General features: G+C 32.2%; 1 protein-coding gene and 1 non-coding gene across 2 annotated transcripts in view; one reads left to right on the forward strand and one right to left on the reverse strand.

Moving 5' to 3' along the window:
* Positions 1-2,134: 2,134 nt before the first annotated feature.
* The window catches only part of LOC130896222 (solute carrier organic anion transporter family member 74D), a 227,996-nt gene continuing 205,284 nt past the window's right edge, over positions 2,135-24,846 (forward strand). Inside the window, exon 1 of the mRNA XM_057804167.1 lies at positions 2,135-2,164. The gene's annotated coding sequence lies outside the window, so the exon portion shown is untranslated. The remainder of the gene's footprint in view (positions 2,165-24,846) is intronic.
* Trnar-ccu (transfer RNA arginine (anticodon CCU)) lies at positions 24,744-24,816 on the reverse strand. The gene has a single exon. It is a non-coding gene; the product is annotated as a tRNA-Arg (tRNA).

Below are 24,846 nucleotides of genomic sequence, written 5' to 3' on the forward strand. Positions count from 1 at the left end.
GTTTTTTCCCCTATCGATTTCTCTGGTTTCATCTTCTTTGTTTATAATTGTCACTCCCAGGTATTCGAACTCCTAGACTTTATCAAATATATAATCCCTGTCGTCACGTTTAATTGGTTGGAGTTATTCAAATCCCTACCCATCTACATGTGACTATGTGTAGTCCATATTCTCATTCTTTATTTTCAAACAGTTCATATCGTCCTGAAAAACTAAACAGTTCGGAAAATCGCGGAAAAAACTATTTATTCGGAATCTAGCCACCATAGTATGCATTGCGGTGGATTGAATACAGCGAACCTCTCCTGTTAAATCACGTTACGATTTTAGTGAGTGGGGTAGATAATTTTTTTGGATACCAAATCCTTTCAAACTGTTTATTTTAATTTAATTATTTACTCTATAAAACAATGGTTACTACACTATAATTACCCACATTTTATATAATTGAATCAGCACTCTGTGGGCTCGCTTTCCTAAATGTTGCATTACTCCTCAGAATATACGTTTTGTTGCAGAATTTCCAAAAGAGCTAAGGTATGTTGAAGAAAGACCACGAGAAGATATTGCTAACCATAATAAAACTTTCGAGTTGAACTTTTTGTGTCGCTTGAAATACATTTCTGAATTTACTCTCTCGTCTTTCTGCCGTCATAAGTTAAGTATGACTAGACGTCGATAATGATTTACAAACTTTTAGCGGGCAAAAACTGAGACTTTTATTTTTGTTTCATTTGTTGCTTCTCAGATTATTTGGGCAACGATTTATTCAATTTTTGACCTCCTTTCTGTTCCTTTAGAATATTGCTTACATATTTCTTATCGATGTTGAATTTTCTACCCAATTTTCGCAAAGTGACTCCCAGTTTTTCCTAAGCCGCCTTAACCATAACTTCTCTCTTCTTTATTGGATTTTTTTTGCTTTTCTGCCTGATCCTGACTTCCTCTCAATCGAAATATCTGTCTCAACATGCCAACAGATATCGTGAATTGTATGTTTGGATATTCCCATTCTTACAAAGTGGTTAATCGTAAACGATTTCTTCAGATCTTGATTTTGGCAATTTTACGTGATTCGTTTTCTTTAAGATTTTCTATACTTATCTTGGGACATTTGACAACTGCCAAATTACGAGAAAAAAACGCCTACTCTACTTGCTAAGCTGTCTAAGAATGTACACGGATTTTTTGTTCTCATACCCTTAGTACTAGCCGTCCCTACATATAATATATGAAGTATATCTACAAGGAAACATCCATTTGGTTATATAAAAAAAGTGTACAGATACAGAGAAAATATTTATTGTACAAAAATCCAAATTTTTTACATAGCCTATGATATTTTGTACATACTTGTCATAACGTGGCTCAAGTTTTTGTTTACCTACTTCATAGAAGGATGTCGACTGTATTTGCAACCATGTAGTAACATATTCATCCAGCTCGTCATCATCGTTGAAGTGTTTACCACCAAGATATGATAATAGATGTAAGAATCCCTTGATTGCCATTTGGTTTCTGGGGAGTCTTCAAATACCCAATTTTCATCCCCTTTATAATCCTACTGCTTGATTTAGAGTAATTGCTGCGTAGGCTAAAAACTGCGATCGCAGCGCTGTTATTGATAGAAATAGCAACGAAATTTACATTGTGGATATACCTCGTATTGAGAAAATATGTATTCTATGTGTGTGATTTATATCAAAACGGCACGGATAAAACTGTTTTATAAAATTATACTTTTTAATGTGATTATTCATTCTTAAGGACAACTAAATGATAATTAACAAATGTCAATAATGATTTGCGTATAATTGACAGTTTTTATTATTTTTGAGTTTCGATGACGTCAATTACTTGTTCTAAGGTAAAGTCCAAAAATATTATTCAGTCAGTAAGTCGTGAATTTATGTGAACATTTTGTGTGAGTAATGTGTGTCTTTTTGGAAAGTTCTAAGTCATAAAATTTACACATTAGCTTGATAAATAATTTTAATATAATTTGTTTATACAGAATGTGCGGTAAAACTACTTATAGGAACGAATTCGAACAAAAAAACAAATACGTACAGTGTGAAATTCTCGCTAATATTATAAAAGTAAACAATTTCGCAATATATGAATTTATAATGCAAAAAGTGCCGCAACGTTTAATTAAATACAGGTATAAATTAAATTTTAAATGGAATACCACTTTGACAAACATTAGTAGAATTTTTTGCGAAATGGTTAGAAAAACAACAGCAATCACAAAGTAGATATAACAGCAAAATAATTGTCGTTTACGATCCAGTTGTTAAATTATAGGTAAATAGTCTTAGATACAAAAAAATTATTTTATGTAAATTTTGCCAAAAAAGTATCGCATCACTATACATATTAGTTAAAGGATTTCAGGAATCGAAAAATGAATCAGTTTAAAATAATTCTTTCCACACTAACTAAATCAAATTTAGTAACGTGTTTTGCCCCTCCTCTAGATCTAATCACATCAACACTTCTGACCAAATCCTCCAAGTAATTTTGGTCAAAATTTTCTTACTCAGTCATTAACACTTCTAGTAGTTGTTGAACATTAGCTTGTAACTGTAAATATTGTTCCATTCGTGCTCAATAGGATTTAAGTCCAGGTTAGTCTAAAACTACAATATTCACCTCTTAAAGGTACTGATGTACTATGCGACATGAGGACTTGCGTTATCAAGCATTAGCACAAAGTCATTGCCTACAAAAAGGACATTAGGAGCAACATGTGGCTTTAAGGTATCTGTAATGTATCTATGAGCAAACAATACCAATTCGGTGTGATCTCTCGATAAACTCTACTCCAAAATGTATTGAAGGTTTTATGTTGCAAGCAAAAACATCTCACTATCTCTTTCTAAACAAGTATTCTCTGATCTGAGATACTTAAACAAAATCTGGACTCGTTTATGAAAAGTATTACCTCACATTCAGCATTTTCTCGTGCGTATCTTAATCTAGCTGCAAGGTGTTTCGTGGTCAGTTACTCTGGCTTCAATTTCAGCATTCTTGAAACATTTTTCACAGTTTGCGAAGTTACTCATACACTTGAAGTTTCATCTAACTTTTGTTGAAGCTGTTTTGCCGTTACATATCTTTTCTGTTTCGTAAAGCTTGCAGTCTCAAAAATCTATTGTTTTCAGCAGCACTGGTCTTCTATCATTTCCTACGATCTCTCGATATCTCGAAGTTATCCGGTATACAGTTGACTGATTAATTTCCGGTATACCTCTGACTGCGCCCGATTCTAAAGATGAAAACTAGTTTTAGTTTTTTGATGGATAATTATAATACAGAATTGATGACGTATTTCATCAATATATAATAAACAATATGACGCACACAAATTATTCATTATTATTTGAAAATGCTTAATACCTGTCGAAATTATGCGGCATATTTTCTTCATTTTAAGATGACTCAGTGAAAATATCTGAATGCTGCTAGGTATTCAGAAATTCCTTTATTCATTATTGTTTCCCTACAAAACAACTTCATGCATTTTTAATGTAGAATGAATTCTTTTAGAACTATTTTCTAATATTTCCAAAGATTAGTTGGATATTTTCTCATTACTCGTATATGAGGTATATCCACATAGAAAGTTCTGTTTTGTTATTTGAAAATACTTCATAATTTTTTGATGATCTCGCAGTAAGAAATCAATCAGCAAAACGGTACATATGAGTTTTAGATGTTTCGAGATTTGTTTAGGCTTAACGTACGTTAAATACTTTATCCCGACCTTGTGAAATAATAAGCTCTAAGTCCCTAATGGTGAATCGCTCATTTATTGACTTTAAATGACTCATTTACTTCACTTTAAAATCGCTCATATCACTAGTAAACATTCTATATCATTACTATAGATAGATTTTCTGATTTCTTGAGTGTCTTTAGCTTCTTTTCCCACAAAACTTGATATAATAATGTTTATTTTGTCAGATACTATAGGCAAGAATGTATAGATTAAGATTTTGGAAAATACAGATGACAAAATCACTTAGAGAAAAAGCAACAAGCAATGATGGTTAAATGACATATGTGTTACAATTGGAAGGGATGGTAATTTTGTTCGTGTTATTTGATTTGAACACATTCCGAATAAATTCTGGATCTCTGTTGAACGTCTCAAATGCCCAGGCTTTGTTCAAAATAATAGGTAGGCAAAATTAAACCAGTATGCAGCAAGTCTGGAATTAAATATTATTAGAATAGTAGTCGTTTAAGAGTAAAATATAATATCGATTTGATTTCAATTAGCAAGTGATTTTTTTTGCATGCAAAATATTGAGCCCTTACCTAAACCTGAAGTGGAGTAGGTAGGTAAAAGAATTTTAAAGAAACTCCTGCAGTGAGCCCTGCTATTTAGTCCGAGTAAATATCTAACAGCTCTCTTTTGTAGTTTAATATTCGTTCAAATTGAGTCGCTCCACGCGTACCCCAGAAAGGAAGGACATATCGAAGATGAGACTCTATAAGGGCATAATAAACTGTTAAGGAGGTGTATGAGTTTTTTGGAAACTGATCTACTGATCTCAGTGCAAACAGGAGGAATTTAATTTTTTAAATAAAGCACTAATATGTAACTCCCATTTCAAGGAATTGTCCACAGCAAGCACTAATATATATATATATATATATATATATATATATATATATATATATATATATATATATATATTAATTTAGTAAGGTGAATAGTATATACATTTTATTCTCCTAGCTATATTTGAATTCAAATTATAATTTTAGATTCGTAAATCGTTCGTGGAGGAATGTATATTCAGAACACATTCTAAACAAAGCATGCGCCTTTGATAAGTTCAGAATACATTCGGAATGTGTTCAACTTATCTACCGCGAACAAAGCTTGTCCATAGGATTAAGGGTGATGATCTGAAATCGATTCCCTGGACCAAATAAATCGATTTCTTAAATCGATATGTTGTACTAAGTCGATTCAGTAAATCAATATTACACTTTTTTTTGTTTAGGTGAAAACCATAAAATTATTTACAATAAACTAAATGTATTTGTAATATTACGATGTTGCTGGTTAGAGGGTTAATTATTAAAAAACTCGGGAGATGGCTTTGTGCTTAGTTTCCTCAGGGCTTAAGAATTTGCTCATTATTTATCGAAAACAGTTGTGCTACTAAAGTATGATTCTGCACTTTACTGGAAAAAAAAACTCGAGGGATCATCTGTTCCTTGCGAGTGCCTTTTTACAATTTCCGGTAACAAGTTATGAGCGGAACCGCTTGGATCCCAGTAGATTGACAGACTGTTGTTTTCTAAAAGCTTAGATATTATGGATTGGAAACTATAAGCTATATTATTAACTTTTAATGTAACAAATACATTTAGAAAATAAATGTTTTGTTGTATATTAATCTAATACTCGATTCTATATACGATTTTTTAGACCTCGATTCGATTCGAATTGATTTAAAGATCAATTCTTTTTGAAAAGAATCGGCATTCTTACACCAAAGCACTGATATGAAAAGTGATTATTTGAAGAAATATCGAAAATTGTTTGGTTAATACAAAAAATTTTATGAATTCAATGACGAACTACTTAGATAATGATTTTTAAATATTTCCTTGTTAAAAATAAACATTTCCTACGGATTTGTAATTGTTTTAGTGATTTCACGAAATCGGCCTTTATCTGTATTCTGAATCATCATTGAAATAGTTATAAAATGTTTTGAATAAATGCCCACTGTTATCGATTATCGTGTACCCACAAGTATAGATTAGATAAATGCTTCGTTATTTTAAGTTACACAAAGAAGAATTTTCCTTATCTTTCAACATGTGTGATCGAGTCTTATCAATTGTAATAAAGGCTGAGGATATATATTGTACCAATGAATAATGTGTTTGTTGACTATCATATATTTTTATTACCACTGATAACTTTTGAAAAATTTGAAGCAGTTCGGTTGAAATCAACGATTAAAAATCAATAACGAACCTTGAAGCCTTTCTTAGAATCATCATATAATTAGGAATTAATATTTAATAGTTTTTCAATATTTTAGATTTGTTCGTATACAGTTTCAACCTCATTGATGTTGCTACACTTAATTATAAAGAGTCTTATTATGTAATTAATTGTAATTTGAAATTCAGAATTGCACATAATCAAATTTATTAATCAATCAGTGATATTCATATTATAAGTGCAATGTAATATTGCAATTTCCTACGTTAACATGAAAAGCATTTACATTTTCTAAAAAAGCAATTTTTAATCAACATATTCAGTGTTTTTCTACGAATTTACGAAAGCTATGATGTGGCGTAACGTTAAATAACACTTGTCAATTTACTTAACCCTACTCGTATTTTATTGAAATATTTGTTTTAACCACATTAATCGTCGTAAATAGTTTCAAAACTGCTAATATAATATAATAAAAGATATTCAGTTCTTATTCAAATTTGTTTAGAATAATTAACCTTTTGTGGATGAAACTACGGGTTTATAATTTATAAAAGTGGTTAAAAATGAAAATTAGCTCATTATCAAGGTAAGTTATCTCAACTTTGAATAATTGTTCTTGAAAATGACGTTTTGCATGCATGTACGTAGACCGAATGTCCTTCAACAATTCGTACAAGGCAACTAACTGGTCATAAGAGTAAACTACAATTTTTTTTTGTAGAATAATTATGTATTTTATTTCATTACGTGTACTTGAATAACAGTTTATTTTATAAGCAAGAGTTAACAATAGACGTACAAAACTGGTTGCATTATTGCAATAATTATATAATATTCAGGAAAGTAAGTCTTTATTGCACAATTAACTGAAATGTTAAGAAGCTACAACCACAAAAATGGGTCAAAAAAATCAAAACGTCTTCCGCTATTCTATATTTTTTTTTCTAATATTAGTAGTTCTATTTATACAAAAAATCATCTAACACCAGTAAAATTGCTAAAATTCCACTAATAGATTTTTAAAATTTGCTTTCGTTACTATGATCTACATCAGATGTTGCCAAACTTTTTCTTTAAAAGATCACTGTCGAAATATTATTGGTTTCTGTGAAGCTCTACCATGTTTCCAAAGCTTCTCGAAAATATAAAGTACAGATCAATCAATTGAAATTTGTGTCGACACCTGTCAGTTTCCCCTGGACTCCTGGAAGTTCAAGGACTCTTCCGCGAAAGATAGTACGGACTGTTTAACCAAATTTGTCTTCTGCCGTAACAAATTACATGACATTAACTCACTTTATAGTAAAATGTAACCTAACAACATAAATGTAGTTTTTTCTATATTAACCTCACTTTTAAGGTAAATAAAATGTGAGTAGCTTCTTAAATTTGGAAAAAATTATAAGCAAAACATGAGAAACGGAACCAAAAAAATTATCTATCAAAAGATTGAAGAAATATCTTGACTAGACTCAAGAGACATGATGAATACAGAAATAATGGATGACCAAAACTTAGATAAGCAATTTATTTATGAAATTGGAATGCAAGATTATATACTTTTTTCACAAAGAACCCCCACAGGATATTCTTGCTAGCCGATCTATTAATATATGGTAACAATTCCGATCCTCCACCGTGTTTTACAGTTGGGATTACACATTAATCTAACATCCTTTATTATAAATATTCTTCTCTTAAAGTCAAAAACCTCAAACTTTGATTCATCACTCCATCAAATTCTTTCCCTCTCTTCATGCGTCCAATTTTTATGTTATTTAGCCTACTGTAATCTCTTTTTATTTTGACGTCCTAAAAGAAGTTTCTTTAAAGCTCTTTTTCCAAAAAGCCATCTGGATTCAATTTTGTTTTCACTGTGGAAGTACTTAGAGACAGATGCCTAGGACAGAGGCCGTGAATTGTCGATCATGCCCTGAACGTTGTCTCTCGCCAAAACTCCTAATGGCTGCATAGGTTGTAGTCTACAATACGTCGAGGTATTTTTGCTGCAATGGTACAGTACTTGGTCCAAAAAGTATAAATCACAGAACGTTCCCGCGTCTCACAGTGCCCGCTGGAGCTAAACATTAAGAAATAATGCACCGCTAGAGAATAATAAATAAATCAGCAGGTACTTGTTTTTGTTTGTAAGATACCGTTAGACCTTGGCTTGACGATTTGAAAGAAAAATTTGTTGGAGTATATTATTTTAAAATTGAATGAATGGATTATGGGGTAGGCAAAAACTTTTGACTGGTAGTGTATATATGGAAAAAGGTGAAGATCAATATATAATTTATTTGAAAAGTGCCACACTGGATATTCTCAAAAATCCTCTATTACAAAAAGCACTACATTCTACTCTAATGAAGACTCATATAAAACATTGAAGCAACTGATTTAAAAAAAATAACCAAATGGTTTGAATAAATACCTAGCAGCAAAATGCTATGCTCAATTTTCGAGAGGGAAATATGACCATTGTTATTGCTGCTTTTTGTCAAAAAATTATGTGGAGTAAATGATAGTAGACCATTCCTTGTAGAAAAGTCTATGGGTTACATACTTGTTACAATTTGTGACAAAATCGGATTTTGTGGGGTAAATGAGAGAAGACCGTCCTATTCCTGTGGAAGAGTCCTTATTGGGGGTTCATTTGGACCACTTTGGAAATCACCGATATACGAGAATGTATTGATATCTAGTTAGCCTAGACCAGTTCCATGCATAAACAAAATATTGCGTAAATATGGCAACGAACAAGAACTTATTAGAAGTGTCAGTGTAAAGTTTGACGTTAAAAAAGTAAACCAGAGCTACGCAATAAATTAAAAAAAAAAAGATGTCCAATTGGAGTATCGGGCCATCATCAAGTCACTGTATTTAAAAGGGTTAAGAGGTGATCAATGTCCTTCGTATGCGACCGTGAAAAATTGGACTGTAAACTTCAAAAGAGGTAAATTTTCATTCAAGATGATGACCGATCGGGAAGGCCAGTTTCTGTGTCTGTCCCCAAAAATATCGATGCAGTTCTTGACATGATTTTATCAGACCGTCGAATTGGGCTAAAACGGATTTGATCTGAAGCACTGAATATTCCATACGAACGGGTTCATCATATAGTTGGTTAGTTAGTATAGATCCCCAAATGTTTGAATGTTGACCAAAAGCGTGCAAGGGTAGAATCATCGCGTTCGATCTGTCCTCGATTTGAAAACGATTTAGACTTCTTTAACCGAATTGTTACTATGGATAAGATTTGGGTACATTTCTACGATCCAGAAACAAAGCAGCAATCGATGGAGTAGCGACACTCTGGTTCTCCAAGACCTAAGAAGTTTCGTGTCCAAAAATCTGCTGGAAAAGTTCTTGCTTCACTTTTTTGGGATTGCCATGATTGAATTTTTGGATAAGGGTAGAACAATAGCTGGAGATTACTATTCGACATTACTGACCATTCGACAGGAAAAAATTAAAGAGAAAAGACGCGGAAAGCTATCCAAAGTTGTTTCGTTTTTGCAGGACAACGCCCCTGCACACAAATCTCATGTTGCCATGCAAAAAATTCGGGTTTAAATTACCCTTATTCGCCAGATTTGAATCCGTTCGACTCTTTCCTCCACTCAAAAAAAAATTTAAAAGGTCGTAAATCTTCTTCGGTAACGAGGAGGTAATGAAAGCTGTGGAGGTCTGGTTTGCAGATCATTTTTTTTAAAGATGTAGAGACGTTGCAGTTTCGCTGTAATAAATGTATCCAATTGAGAGGAGAATATGTTGAGTAATAAAATATTTTGATATTGAAATTTTGTGTGGTTCTATAGTAAGCTATTTTCAAATTTTCGAATTTTTCAATATATCCTCGTAGAAACTGCCTGAGCAAGTTGTTGATAGTGAACGATGAATAAATCTCGCGTTCTATGAAAATTCATTGATCTTTCGACTTCTTACAAATAAGCTGTATATATAAATAGATAGGTCCTTAATAAATGCTGTGTACTGCCGATTTAAGACGTAATTGTCAAGTACATTTTTGTGAAGAAATGACTAAGAACTGAACGCGTTGTGCGCGACATCTTGCTATAAATGCCCGCTTAGACTGCACTCGAGTTTCCGCTAAATCCTAATGTGTAAAAAATAATTTGTAACGCATCTCTATTTTATTAGGGGGTAATCATGACAGCTCTGTTAATCTGGGAACTGGTGAATCATAAGTTACGAAAGTGAGTCCCAATTTATAAACATGTTGTAAATCATTTTATTCAAATATTTTATTATTATTAGTTTTACCTATCACGCTGTAAACTAATTTCACATACGAGGTGTGATTAAAAATATTTTAATAAATGATAAAATGAGTTTTAACACCGGCAGGTAAAAGACTTATTACTTAAAACAGGTACAATGTAAGTAAGGATGCTTTCACGTACAACAAGCGCCTCGTGGCTTGTAGCTTACTGTAAGCGCATAGAAGCTCGTGCTAATGTTTATTGTATTTCATGTACAAAGCTAGAAACAAATTTAAGCTGTAGTTAACGAGATATCGTCAAGTAACGATGAATTATTTTACTGTATTGCATGAATATCATCATCTGTTTCCACAATTGAAATTGGATAAAGTTAGATTTTTTTTCACTTTCAACTATATTTTAGAGAAAGTTGTACCGTTAACAATGAATTGGGGGACTGACAAAAGCAACCTATATATATATCCGGAAAAACATTAAGTAATTTGTTTTAGAAATTATAGAAATCGATGAACATCGTTAATTTTAAATTTCGTCAAAATCTCAAAATTACCTGAGATATGGCCCCTTGAAATCAAAATGACCGACATCTTGGAATGACGAATCTTAACAAAGCTTCAAACATTGTTAAACCTTCATAATTTTAATGTTAATTTTAAAATTTCTTATAAAACACCAGAGATTTAACCTTGAAATGGCTCCACCGATTTTTACCATTATCGAACTTGATTTAGGGTTTGTACCAATAAATATATGTGCCAAATTTCATCAAAATCGGTTTGCTCTTTTAAAAGTTATCATGTTCACAAACAATAGCAAGACACGATTTCCGAGTATCCGTCCTATACTGGTGTGAACGAAGATGTTGAGTATTTTTGTAGTGCCTTCGTTTCGAGTCATGTCGCAGTACTTTGCAAACAGTGTTAGAGCAGAAGCTTCATCCAGAGACCTTGGTGACCACCATGGAGACAGCCTGGGAAGCCACAAGCCCTTGGCGACTGAGGTCTTTAAAAAACTCCGCTGTTTAGACAGGGATTAAGCAACTAGTGAAGCAGCCAGTTGAAGAAGAATAAGTTGTGGACTCCAAGAGAGAGGAGTAGGTTTTTAGTCGGTATGTTAAGCAAGGCCGACATGCGGGGCGTCACATCGTGTTCTGATAATACTAAAAAAGTATTTTCAGTATCTCTATAAAAAACATATACACAGACAAACGAAAATTTAACTTTTCCATCCCCCTGAGTTGAGTGATAGGATTTCGCTCGCTTATCCAATTTAATGTATTTTTACAGCAGAAAATGTTACCTTCAATTATCATTTGAATGGATATCTCCTTTTCCTCAAACGTTCTATTAGAATGACGTTTAACTCGCTTGCCCATAATAGGATCTCTTTGAAAAAATTTAACTACTCTTCTAAATTCTCTGACACAACTACATATAAACATTCTTGTTTGTAGGTCGGAGCTTGCATCAAGAGCTAGCAAGTCTGAACAGGTATTGTCTGTGAACACTCTACGTCTAAACGTATGGAGATATCCATTCGAGCTTTGTGTAATACCTTAAAATGATTGTGACGCTGCTTATATGGGACGAGCAACTCAATATTTGGAAAATAGATTTAAAGCTCATCAAACGATAAAAAAATAAAGCTGGGAAAAAGATCGAATAAGAGATGGTCTGATGAAATCAAACCAATCACTTCAAATATCGTTACATCAGGGTGAAGAAATATACCTATATCTATATATACCAAACCTAACCAAAAAGGGCACGACCCGCATGACTGAGGAAATGAGCATAGGGAGATTTTAATAAAGACCGAAATTTTAAAAATCAAATACACCTTGTACACATATCATTGTAATAGATATAAATTAAGTGCGAAATTAAACTTGGTTATATACATTAAATAGTATGACTTATTATTTATCAAATGTATTTGATATTGATTTCAAGGTTGTTATATGGAATTTAAAATGACGTTTTATCATGTGAATCTTCACCTTCTTTCGTCCTAAAACTGATGTTTATTGAAAATTGACCTCTTGGGTAAAAAAATTATCTGAGTTCAATATTAAAATTAATGATATTAATTCAATGCAAGACAATTATTTACAACCATTTACATTTATTTCCTAGATATTTATTATAATAAGTACATTTTCCTTCACAATACCAATATTCTATTTTTAATTATTTAAAATGTTGACCTATTAATACTAATAAATAGAGAATTTGCTTGAAAATATCAATGAATACAATTTGGAGGAATCATAGTTATCGAACTTAACCTAATTATTGATTTCTTATTAATGTCAAACTAATTGACCGAGAGACAAACATATGCTGACCCGCCTTCGTCTCAATTTAAGTAATCAGAACCCTTTTAAATATATATAGTAGTTATTTATGCAACAAGTGAGTAAAGTAATACTTTTCTTCACGAGTAGGCAATTACTTAATTAAAAAAAGTTACTTTATTCACGAGTTTCATACAAAATTTATTTCTGCGTCTGTAGACTTGAAAAAGTTCGACAAAACTTTTATCAATTTTTATTTTGTAATAATAATATCAAAAGTAGAACTGTGAGCATTATTAATTTGAAGTGGAGAAGAAGTTACATTACTATTTGTACTTGAATTGGCAACATTTAACGAGTTTAAAGAAATAACATCGTCTGTAGTTGTATTAGGTTGTGTTAGGATTGTGGTAGGATCTTTGACATTTACAATGTTTCTTGAAGTCGAACTATTTCACTACGGGGAATCCATTTTGTTTTTATTGAATCGTGTACGTAACCCTCCGCAACTGTGTTGGATTTCCACCCACCGAGCTTCTTAAGCTGAATTATATCACCACCTAAATCAACTAATACAGACGCCGAAGAGCGTCAAGAAAATGATCGTCTGGAGCTTCCAGAAACATAAACTTATTAATTTTTTCACAGGAAATTTACTTTGGGGTCTATAGCCAATTGATTTATTTTTCAAATGCAGTGAGTTTCGAGTATTTACTGATGTCTACCCCCTTAGGGTACATTTCAGTTTTGAATAAGTCGACCAAAGTAAGCTAGTAACCCTCTTTCTATGAAGCTGTTTATTCCTTTTTTAGTACACAATCCATAAAAGAATTATATTCCTTTGAATACTGTTTCCTGGATTTCTCAGGGAGAAGATTCATAGTCGCTGCAGTTGCCGATTCAACATCTTCTGGTGTGCAGTACTCTCCATCACTAATAATAATTTTACATTCCTTTTAATTAGACACAAAACGGATTTTTTTGAACGAATATCAAGAAATAAACATGTGACAATTTATCGGAGAAACGAATTGACATGAAAAAGAAAGAAAGCGTTCACAGTCTATTTTATAATTGCTTTAAACAATGACACGTTACGGCACTGTTTTTAACGCAAAAGCGTGAAAAAATTAACCGGTACGGTACTTTCTTTCACACTTTTTGACCAATTCATAAATTACATTCTTTATGAATGCAAATGGATGAGAAAAAAACGTGAATATTATAACGGACGTAGAAAAATATATTTAGCTAAAGATTCATCTAAATATGAGTCAAACATTCTATTAATAATTAAATTTACAAAGCAGCTTCATACGAAAGTGCCTTCAAGGAACCACGACACATGCTGTTTGTACATATTTAAAGTGGAACTATTTTCAAACATCAAATCAGGAAAGTGACAAATATACAGAGTGTTTATTAGAGGGATGAACAACGTCGAGATATTGGTCATTTTATTATTCCATTTTTCGTAAGCTGGGTATTTGGAAAAAGTACTTTGAAATATTCTTACTCAAATTAATAAAAAAACTATTACAAAAATGTAGTAAAATCAAGATTGGATTAAATGTTTGATTTGAAATTTTCCATACACCAAAAATTAAAACATGAGGTTAAGGACCTTTTATTTTTGTTTGTATGCATTTGGAAATCTCTGGCTTGAGAGTTAAATCGTAGAGCTAAAAAATCTGTTAAACTTTTCTTAAGAGGCGTAAGAAGTTTATGAAGACAAAGAGGATTATTTATTGATGACGATCATGTCAATTATTGAAAGTTCATCAATATAAGCTCTGCTTATAATTTATTCATTTCATGTAGAATTCAGGACTAGTTCAGACTTGTAAGATCTTGCGTAGTGGGGCAAATAAGTCTGAGTTTATTAGAAATAGTTTTTGTTGCTAGCGCAGTTTTATGTATAAGAGGATTTCATTTTGTAATTCAAAATTATTTGAAGAAACATAAGAAAGAATGGTGTAAATCGTTTTGGACACTAAGATGGCATGTTATAACGGAAATTGAAAAGGTACAAAGTTTTGAAGATCTCAAAAATTCAGTACTTGATACAAAACATTATTTTTTCATTTTCAGTTATTTTTAATGGACTAACAGCGTTAGAATTTAAAATTTTCTGATAATGACCACAATAGGTAGAAACGTCAAGTTTTTTATCTGTTTTCAAACGAACTTTGAATTGAAACAGAACTAAAATCAAGACGATTCATCAACAAACCCATATAAAAAGTTCTAAGAAGTAAAAAAAATGGAAAAATATTAGTACATCCAAGTGAAATTTTCGTGGTAATAAATTTGGGTTAATCTTCATTATACATCATTTCTATAATAGTTTCTAGTAATTTTTTTTCACTGGAATGTATTTTGCACACTCATCGACAGTTTTCGAATAACAAAAAGTTTCACTTCCGACACGGTTAGTTTTTGATTGACGCATACATTTTGTTTATTGTATATAAAAATTACACATTTTTGTGTTAAGGCCATTCTACACGAGAGTTACGAGCCGAGAATTTGCTACACACCTATAAAATATAATCTAACACCTTATGTTTATGCTAACTTTATCTTCATGTTAACTCTTAAAGATGTTATTTCCATTTTTAGTATCTGTCTAACTCTTATAGTAAAAACACCTTTTTTGTAATTAAAATGTAAGTTCTCTTTTTTTAACGAATTTCAATTTCTCAAATATTTATCTGGAGTGACAGAATCGTGTCCTTTTAATTACCAAAACATGCGCAAATTTTGCCCATTCTACACGATTGCGGCCGTTAACCAGCCAAATGGCTAACTATCGACAAAACGCTTCAGATTTGCTATGGATTGGGTGAGTTTTTGTGCATCAACTAACATCATTGAGCATATTAAAAAAAAAACGTAAGAGGAATATTTCGAATTTAAATTTTGGTCCAAATATTCCTTGCTTTTCAAATAATGAAGAGCAGGCTGCACCTCCACTTTCTGTATCAAATATACTGATGAAAATATAAGGCTCAATTACACGAAATAGATTGAAGTATTCAACAATAAGTAGACTCTGTGGTCACGGGTCGCAAAACGTCAATATGTCTGTATCGAACATACCGGTCAACATATAAGGTACAACTAGGTACAGCAAATATTCAACTAAAACTAGAACAAAATAAGTTTACTGTACTCAAAAACAACAAGCAGACTCTGCCGCCAGATGGAGTGTATTTTTTACGTCATCTCATGCTTTAGAAACGCTGATATGTCCTTTAACCCTTAATTTGGCAGTGTAACTTACAAGATACATGACTTTCAGTTTCATTATCTACCGCATCGTCTCTTTAGGCCTTGTACAGTAACCTCCATCAGTTTCCAATATACACTTGAAGTGAAAGTTTGTTTATTTTGCAAATTGGAATAGTGAAATCAGCCTCATCCAAAAAAATGACATCGACCTCCGGTTGGGTGAGTATTCAGTCAATTTATTATTATTTATCATCTGAATTCAGCTTTTTAAAATTAGGATTAACCTGTATTGACATGTAAACATCTGTTTTGAAAAAAAAAAAAAATGAATCAATTCAATTGATATTGACTTAGAAAATTATGTTTTACCATCTGTATCCTATAGGATACATTGCCAATTCGACTAATGGTGGTTTTAACATTACTTATGATTTGGAAAAAAAAGTTATTACTTCAATAACTATAGTAAATTTACGTGTTATTTTTTAAAAATTCAAAATTTATTGAGTTTGATTATTTTGGTTTTAATTTTATTTAGAAATTTGTTAGCATTTTTGCTTGGTTACTCTATAAAAGAGACCACCCTTCCTTGAAAATAAAGATTTTAGAGTGCAAGTAGCTGTATCGTCGCTCCCAAAAAGGCAGACCTAGCTCTCGTTCCTCCAAAACCTCTAAACCCAAGGTAAGCCATCACAAAAATCCAAGATACGCTTAGATATGATCAGGTGGCATAAAACAAATCAAAAGGAAGATGTAGAAACTACCAAGTAGGACAGACAACTGTCCATTACCGAAAATGTAGAGTTAGGCTTTGTTTCACAAATAAAAAAAATTGTTTTGAAGCTTTTCATACACCAATGTAAAGTTCTAAATTTTTTCATATTTCAAAATTGTGTTTATTACTTTTTAATTATTTGAGAAAAATTGATGTTTTAGTTTTTAAGTTTGTTTTGATTTTCAAGATTATTTTCTATATAACGCTTCTGTTTTTCACCAATATATTTTTTTATTATTAATTTTAATTAGCTTAAAGAAAAAAAAATTTGTTTTAGGTTTAATTATAATATTTATGTATGAATAAAAGGTTTTATTATCTAAATGTCATTACCTTAAACCAGATTATTTGGCAAAGTATCCTACGAGACATATTGCAAAACTTGTCAAAAAATGAATCCAAATTTAAAAAAAAAATTTTTAATCAATACAATAAATTAGATCGTTGCTAAATTAAGGGCCTTCAAATTTGAGTTACAATCAAAAAACCTATTGTGTGCGTTACTTTTTCCAAAACTAATTTTGAGGAATCTCTTGTAAATGGTAAGATGAAGGGATTTCGAAATGTTTAACCCATACCAAAAAACTGATACTTGGAGTATGTTTTTCCCCAAAAAATATTTAAAGTTGTTCGACAGTATCTTCTAAGAAAAAGAAATAAATTTTGTATTCAAATGACATCTTTCCTATGCATATATGTAAATATTATAGAAAAAACTGCCGGATATCCCTAAGTTATCTTTTGTATAGTTGTCGTTCACGTTAACATTAATAGTTGAATTATGAGAGATGATTATTAATGAATGGAACTTTTGTCCGTATTGTTGTTTAAGTATGGTCTTCTTGAACATCAAAAGCAAATAAACAATCAATTATTATTAATTATGCTTTAGTTAATCCACGTTACGTTCATCGATTGTTGACGTAAAACGTTGGTTATTTTGACAGACAATACCACAATTAATTATAATGATAATTATAATAATACATATTTATCCTTGTTAGAAAAATTCATTTATACGAACAGAGCAGTAAAAAAAATGTGTGAAGTTACAACAAAAAGAAGTCGGGATACAAAAATTGATTAAAACATTAAAATAGAATCAAAAATTAACATCACAGTCTTTTCATACGAAAACAACTACAAATGCAGAGAAAAGAAAAAACTAACGCAGAGAATTCGAATGATTGAAAAGGGCAAAAAATTTTTCTTTTTGGAAAATTTGCTAAATACAAAGATATTTTGTGAAAGCCTATTTACGATTCCTGTTGTAAGTCACATTATTATATAACCATTCACATTAAATCTTTTGAAGTCGACATTTTTCTATTGAAATTTAAGTTTCCAGTAAAATCTCAAAATCACATCACTTCAATATGGAAAAATACTAATACTTAAAACAGGGAACCTTGTCAGTCCTTATTGTCTGAATAAGTCCTTCATAGTCCCCCCACAGGTGTCGCTGTGTTTAAAACAAGACTCTTCTACTACGTCAAATTCTAGGATTTTCCTCTGTATGTTAATAAGAGCTTGATAGTTGCACGGATCAAGGATATGTATTGTAGAAACAGCATTCCACATCAGCGGCTCTGCCTGTATTGTATCTTCCCCTGTGTTTAGCCCAATCTAAAAAGACTCAACAGAATCAACAAAAAAATAATATATTGATTAAATATGTACTCTATTCTACGAGGGCTGCTTTATTTTTCACCTCCGATAGGCCATAAATAAAAGACAAGTTCATACAAAACGATAATTTGTAGTATATGTAGTTTTCTTTAACAACCATTCTGTCAATTCCTTGAACCAGGTCTTCTGAAAGGACAGATTTGCGTCCTCCATCTTTAAACGTTCGACACCATCACTCATGAAGTTTTCCCTATACACATGACTCATTCTCCGATGAATTTCTGTAGCTCTATGTAATTCAGAAAACGAATCACAATTCGCAATTCACACTTGGCGGGAGCATCAATAATGGCGGTCATGTTTACGCCGACTGACGCCAGAATATCAACAAAGGCGGAGTGGGTAGTGCGAGAGCTTACAGCGCATGTCCGGTTTCTTCTGCCCGCGTAACGTCTGCACGGTGCGATCGGAGGTTGAGAAAAAAACGGTCCTCGTATATTTCATTGTCTGGCAACATTGTTATGATGTTTGCAAATTATGATAGCCGAAAACTTTGTGAGTGGTATTAATAATATATTTTGTAAAATGTAGAATAGACCCTGTAGATTGGGTTATTGGGGATGGGGATTATTATAAGCGTAATGATTCACAAGTGTGATAGTATTATCTAATTTCATTCATCCATCTAACGATGTAAACTGTAATTATGCAGCACCTGGCATTTTTTTATCGAGTTAATTTCTAGGTTACAAACTATGTATGCAACTTGTATTAAGACAGAGGCGCTACTAATTTTTATTTCATCTTTTTTTATTGGACAATATCTAAACTCACAATGTAAACCTAATATAGAGTTAATTTTCATCACCTTGCGCCTAATGTTTTATAGATAATAATCTAAAGGTGATAAATCGGGACATTGAGCTGTCCATTTTATTGTTATTCTTCTATTTCATATATCTAATGAATCTTTTTTGTCGTTGATAGTTCATGGATATTTATTAATAGCTGCCACTAATTTATAAAACCAAAAATAACAAGGGACAATTTGTGAGTCAAAGTGAAAAGAATGGTTTTTGCATATGGCAAACATGCAATTTCCTCTTGAAGGGGCGTTTTATTCAAGGATGTCAATACTGAAAATGAATAAGGAACCAAAATAAATAATGAATTTCAAAGTACAACCTATGGCTAGCAATTCCAACTTTGAATCCAACACTAGCTTCTTTCGGGATAGCTTTCATTTGCTCCGACGCATCTTTGTTGATATCCGGTGAGGAGAAACACGTAAACTGATATGAACCCTTCTCCAAAAGCTAAGTTGTTCTTTGGTTGGCATACAAGTGCCGGATTAAGCAAGGGCCCATAGCAAAAAGCCCTTGATTTACTAAAGATTCTTACGCATGATGAAGAAACAGATTCGAATATTCTATATTCATCCAAGCGAGATAATTCAGACGTTATTGACTCATAATAATCCTTAACATATTTTTCTGTCAAAAATAAATACTAAATATGGTCACTACAGTTAGTGACCATAAAAGATAAATGAATGAGATAATTCTTATAAATTGTTTGCGTCGGTCCACGGATTCAGAGTTTTTTTATATTGTTCCTCAATATTCTTAACTAAATATATCTTGTGCCTCTTCTTTCTATACAAAACTTTCTTATCTGCCTTCACCTTTTCTATCCATTTCTGCCCTCTTTTGTCTTTCTCCCTTCTCATGCTCTTAATAACTTTTTGGATATTTTATAATGATTCATTCGGGTGACGTGCCCCAACTATCTAATACTGCTTCACTTTTCTATTTTTCTGTATTTTTTTTTTGTAATTGTTACCATCCGATTAAACCGTCTTCGCTTATTCGGAGTAGGTTCGACCTTTGCATTTACTGCCTTGGCTGTTTTTTCGTTTCAAGAGTGTGGTTGTGGATCCAGGATTCATCTACAATTATGAATCAACGCAAAACATTCGATTAATTTTGTAGCGCGTAATTAATTTACTCATACATAATTCTTCAACGTCGCGACGTGGCCAGTAATGGTATGGAGACGAAACGTTTCCGTTTTAGCACATTTTTTATTTTAGGGAAGTCGTTTAGTGCTTTATCTGGTCAGTAAACCTGATGTGAATAGACAGTGTCCAAAAACTCTCAACTGAAAGTATTTTTTGGTACGGTTTCTGCGCACATTGTTTAAAAAACGCTATAGTACCTCATGTAGCACCATTTGGAGCTAAATCTGGTGAATAAGGCAGATGTGGGCGAGGCGAGGTGAGTCACTGGTTATACCTTGAGAATTCTTTGTTCCAAGGTGATAGTCATAAACAGATTTCAACATTTCGTGAACTTCTACGCCTATTGTTCCACATAACATATCGTAGATTCAGTAGCATTCATGTGGCAAACTCGGCAACTTACTCACTCGCTGCAACTCAAATTCATATAAGAAGATTGCGTAAAGCGAAGATTGCGTAAAGCGAAGATTGCGTAAAGCGATGATTACGTACAGCTGGAATTAAACGAAAAAAAACATATCCTGCCAGTCAGTAAGTTTTATGTAATAGGTAAGAACAGAATTGTCAAATGTTTTTAGGAGTTCTTGGTGGTCTGTCACATTCCGCAGCCTCAAGGGTCAGACCTCACACCGTATATTAACCTGGCGGATTGTACGCAATCTTCGAGACAGCACTGAAATGTATTATCTTCATAACAATCTTTATGAATTGTCATTTTTGCCGTTTTATTGCTACTTTCTTCTGAATGATTCATCATCGTTTATTAGTTCAAGAAAGTGAATTCGTAACATATCAGAGCCGTTCATTCTCTCCTTACTTTGAATTTGTAATTGCTTTTCTTCGATACAATTACAGAGTTGTATAGTCATTTGATGGACATATTCAGATCATCCAATCGATCTTGTTAATGTAAATCAAATTTTTACTGGTAAAAATTGACACATTTTCATTATTTCACTTTATAAAATGTTCGCTTGGATCGATTTTAAGATAATACACCGGTTTAACTTAACATTCGTGAGATATTTCAAGAATCTGTGTACGTGATGTATAAATTTTGGTCTATTACTTTTTTGCGTTACATAAAAGTAGTTCGCAGTTACGAAAATGGTCTTAAACTTTCAAAACTACCAATTATTGAAAATACAATATTTTTATTATCAAATAGAATGTAATTTTATTATATTTATTAATTGAACACTATCAATTGAGATTTCATAATTATTCAATTAGAAAATTTAGATTCATATAGAGGTGTCAATTTGATAACATCCCACTATATCTTATTAGAAATTTAAAAGCAGAAAATTCGTATTTTCAAATGGTATTTTTTTCAATTATATTTCTAATCGTAGGCTATTGAAATATTGACATAAATTAATTCTTCCGTAGAGTTTACGCAGATGTTTCTAGACCAAATTAATTTTTTAATTTCACTCAGAGCACTAGATGGGTCTGCTAGCATAGACAACAAATTGGCCAAAATAATGCGAAAGTAAATATGCAATAAAAATTCCTGTTCCGGTTATTGATTTATTATTAGCATTTTATTTATGCCGTGTTTATATTATTACGCATTTGCAATTTTTTGATTATGTGTTTATTCTAATAAAAGGTTTATAATATTCAACAAGATGGCTGCTAGACATGAACAACATTGAGTAGTCTTAACATTTTATATGTAATATTTTTATCAATCTATATCTTATATGGATATGTACATTTTTTAAATTTTAGGTTTGTTTAATTATAATATTACTGTTAAAAACTCATTTGTCCAAATTTCATTTAAGTAAAGAAATAAATTTTATTATTATATTAACATTCAATTTTTTTGCATTTAGTTCTCCAATTTCCGTCAATATGCAACTGTGACACAATTTGATCAAAATAAAAGAATTTCAAAATCTATTGAGCACAAATACATTCAAAATTCGCGCTGTTTACGAAGTTTGTCGTATTTTATGACAGATGACAAATTAGTGGTGAAGTTTAGATCCCTAGAAGTCTTCAATTGGTTCAAAAAGTGATTCCCAAAGTGGCCCAGATGGATCACCAGGGGTTTACGGGTGCCTCGATGGGGGTCTACGTTGGTCGTAACAAAAAATAGGGGTCCAAAATCGTAAACAGGTATGCACGAAAATTTATTAGGTTTCGATAGTGAAGAACTGTTTTGACTTTTCCTATCAATATAGGTAGATAATATTTTTGAAACTTCGGCGACTGTTACTTGTAAAAATTTGCGTATTCCATATTCAGTACAACGCGTCGAGACTTGTTGCTGCGCCGGCCGTCGTAATTACCTCAATTTCCAAAAACAAGGGGCCAGCTTCAATTTAATAAAATCAAACAGTGTAATTTCTTGTCTTGTCGCAGGTAGAATGTTGTGATGAAGATATTCAGATAAACGTTCAATATTTGATTGCCCTGCATGATGATTTCAAAATCAGATATCCAGTCGATAGAAATACCACCGTGGATCATGAATCCATTTGATGAAACAGAAGTGAAAAATCTGATATTGCAAGAAGAGCTAGTAGAGCTTTGCACTAATGAGGAGCTGAAAGTGGGATTTAAAAGGACGCACTAAAAGTTATGGCTGCAGGTAGAAATACCCAAAAAATATTCTGGACTGTGGGGGATTGTACAAAAGTTTCTGGTCGCGTTCCCATTGTCATTTCTAATCGAAACAAGTTTTAGTGCCATTGCAAACGTTACAAATTAATAAAAAAGGAGCAGATTGATTATCACACAACAGAAAGATTTGCGGTTATTTCTCACAAAACTCAAACCAAATAATTGATAATTTGCTGTCAATACCAATAACACAAGAAAACGTAATTTTTGTACCAGTTCGAAGTTTTCTAAATAAAATTTGTGAGAGTTGATCCACTCACAGCACAATCAATTAATTTTTAATCGAAAATTTGTTTAGTTGATTTTATTATCAAATAATGAACCCATTAAGCAATCAATTCTACCTTTTTTATGAAACTGTTAATTCGTCGTTGAAACTCAGCCACAACAGAAGTTTCCATTGATAGATTTAAACTTAACTTTTCTTCGAGTTTTAGAAATTGGTAGTAATGCAACTACAGGGGGTCAACCGGATACATCAAAATTTTTGTTGTATATGGAACAAAAAAGTTTTGGAACCAATGGTTCAGAACAAATAACATTGTTCTGAACGGTGTGAATATCTGTGTTTGACACCTCTTTCTAACGTTTCTGTACATGCAACCACCTTTTCATATAAATGATAGTTATTGCTTTTTTTTTCGTTCATCTTAAAGTTTATACGTCATTATCAATTTTTTTCAATTATCAATTTTTTTATAGGTGGGTGTGGATAATTTTGTTTGCTTGTTTTTTTTTATTTGTGTTTTCTCAATGTGTGAATGGGAATCACAGGTTTGGTTATTTGGCGAAGGACGTCAATTTTTATCATAAGAAACTATAAAATTAATTTTGCATGACATAAACAATTTTTAAAATATATCTATATACCATGTTTTCAATGTCAATGAAACATGTTTATATATAGGATTAAGTTCCATTATACATCCTATTTTAGATGTTGCAATTAACCAAAAGTTTCAATTAGAAACAATATATATTTTTTTTTATACGCCTAATATTTTTTACACTTAGCTTTACCCAAAAATACACTACTAGTATTAAAGCGTTTCACTGCCTATACAGCTCCGGTTCTCAATAATTAATACCTAAACCAAAATACTAAAAATACTCTAGTAATTAGATTGTCCCTTATTTCAACTGCTCTTCGGCTATTATTAATGACCATCCACGTACTTTCAAATAACTAGATTACCTCCTTGACGATTCCTCCATCGCCATAAAGTGAAATCTAAATTTAAAAACCGCACTTCACCACGGTATTTTGTGTTGTTTGCCTCTAACCTGGTGAACTTGTTCTTCAGCCAATTGAAATTTCGCAACTATACTATGCATAGAACGGTCTATTATGAAGCGTAGAGAACAGCTGGGACCGCGTAACATCGCTATTTATCGTACTTATACCCATTAGTGAGAAGGAGGTAGCGAAACGCAAACAAGTGAAACCGATGGGAACGTCAAAGTCAACGCTTTGGAAGACCGATGCAGTGATGTACGCGATTTACTTGAAGAATTGGGCATCAGCGTAGGTTACCGCAAAAATTTAGCCATATGGTTGCCATAACTTTTGAGCAGAAATTTACACCCTGGAAAGTTTGCACGCGTCTTCGCAAATTGGGTAACAGAAAGGAAACGCCCTTCTAAAAGTCCCGATTTGTCCCATGCGACTATTATTTTTTTTTGGCCTATTTAAACAGATTGCGATTCGGAGGTAGCGAGATATTTTCACGAAAAAGCTTCCAGAGAGCTGGCAAAAACGTATAGACTCACGGTGATCTAGAAAAACTAAAAAAATTCAGCTATGTAACATAATAAAACATTTCTATTAGAAAATGTTTATATTTTAACCATCCTCCTATATTACAATCCTACTCCCTTGAAATTTTGTTAACGAAAAAACAAAAAACAGGTAAAAAGCCATGTACCCCTGGAGGGACTCGAACCCACAATCCCCGGCTTAGGAGGCCGATGCCTTATCCATTAGGCCACAGGGGCTTATTACGCAACAAATATTATCTAATTTAT

Source organism: Diorhabda carinulata, chromosome 1 (genome assembly GCF_026250575.1).
Source record: "Diorhabda carinulata isolate Delta chromosome 1, icDioCari1.1, whole genome shotgun sequence".
In the NCBI taxonomy this organism is placed as follows: domain Eukaryota; kingdom Metazoa; phylum Arthropoda; class Insecta; order Coleoptera; family Chrysomelidae; genus Diorhabda; species Diorhabda carinulata.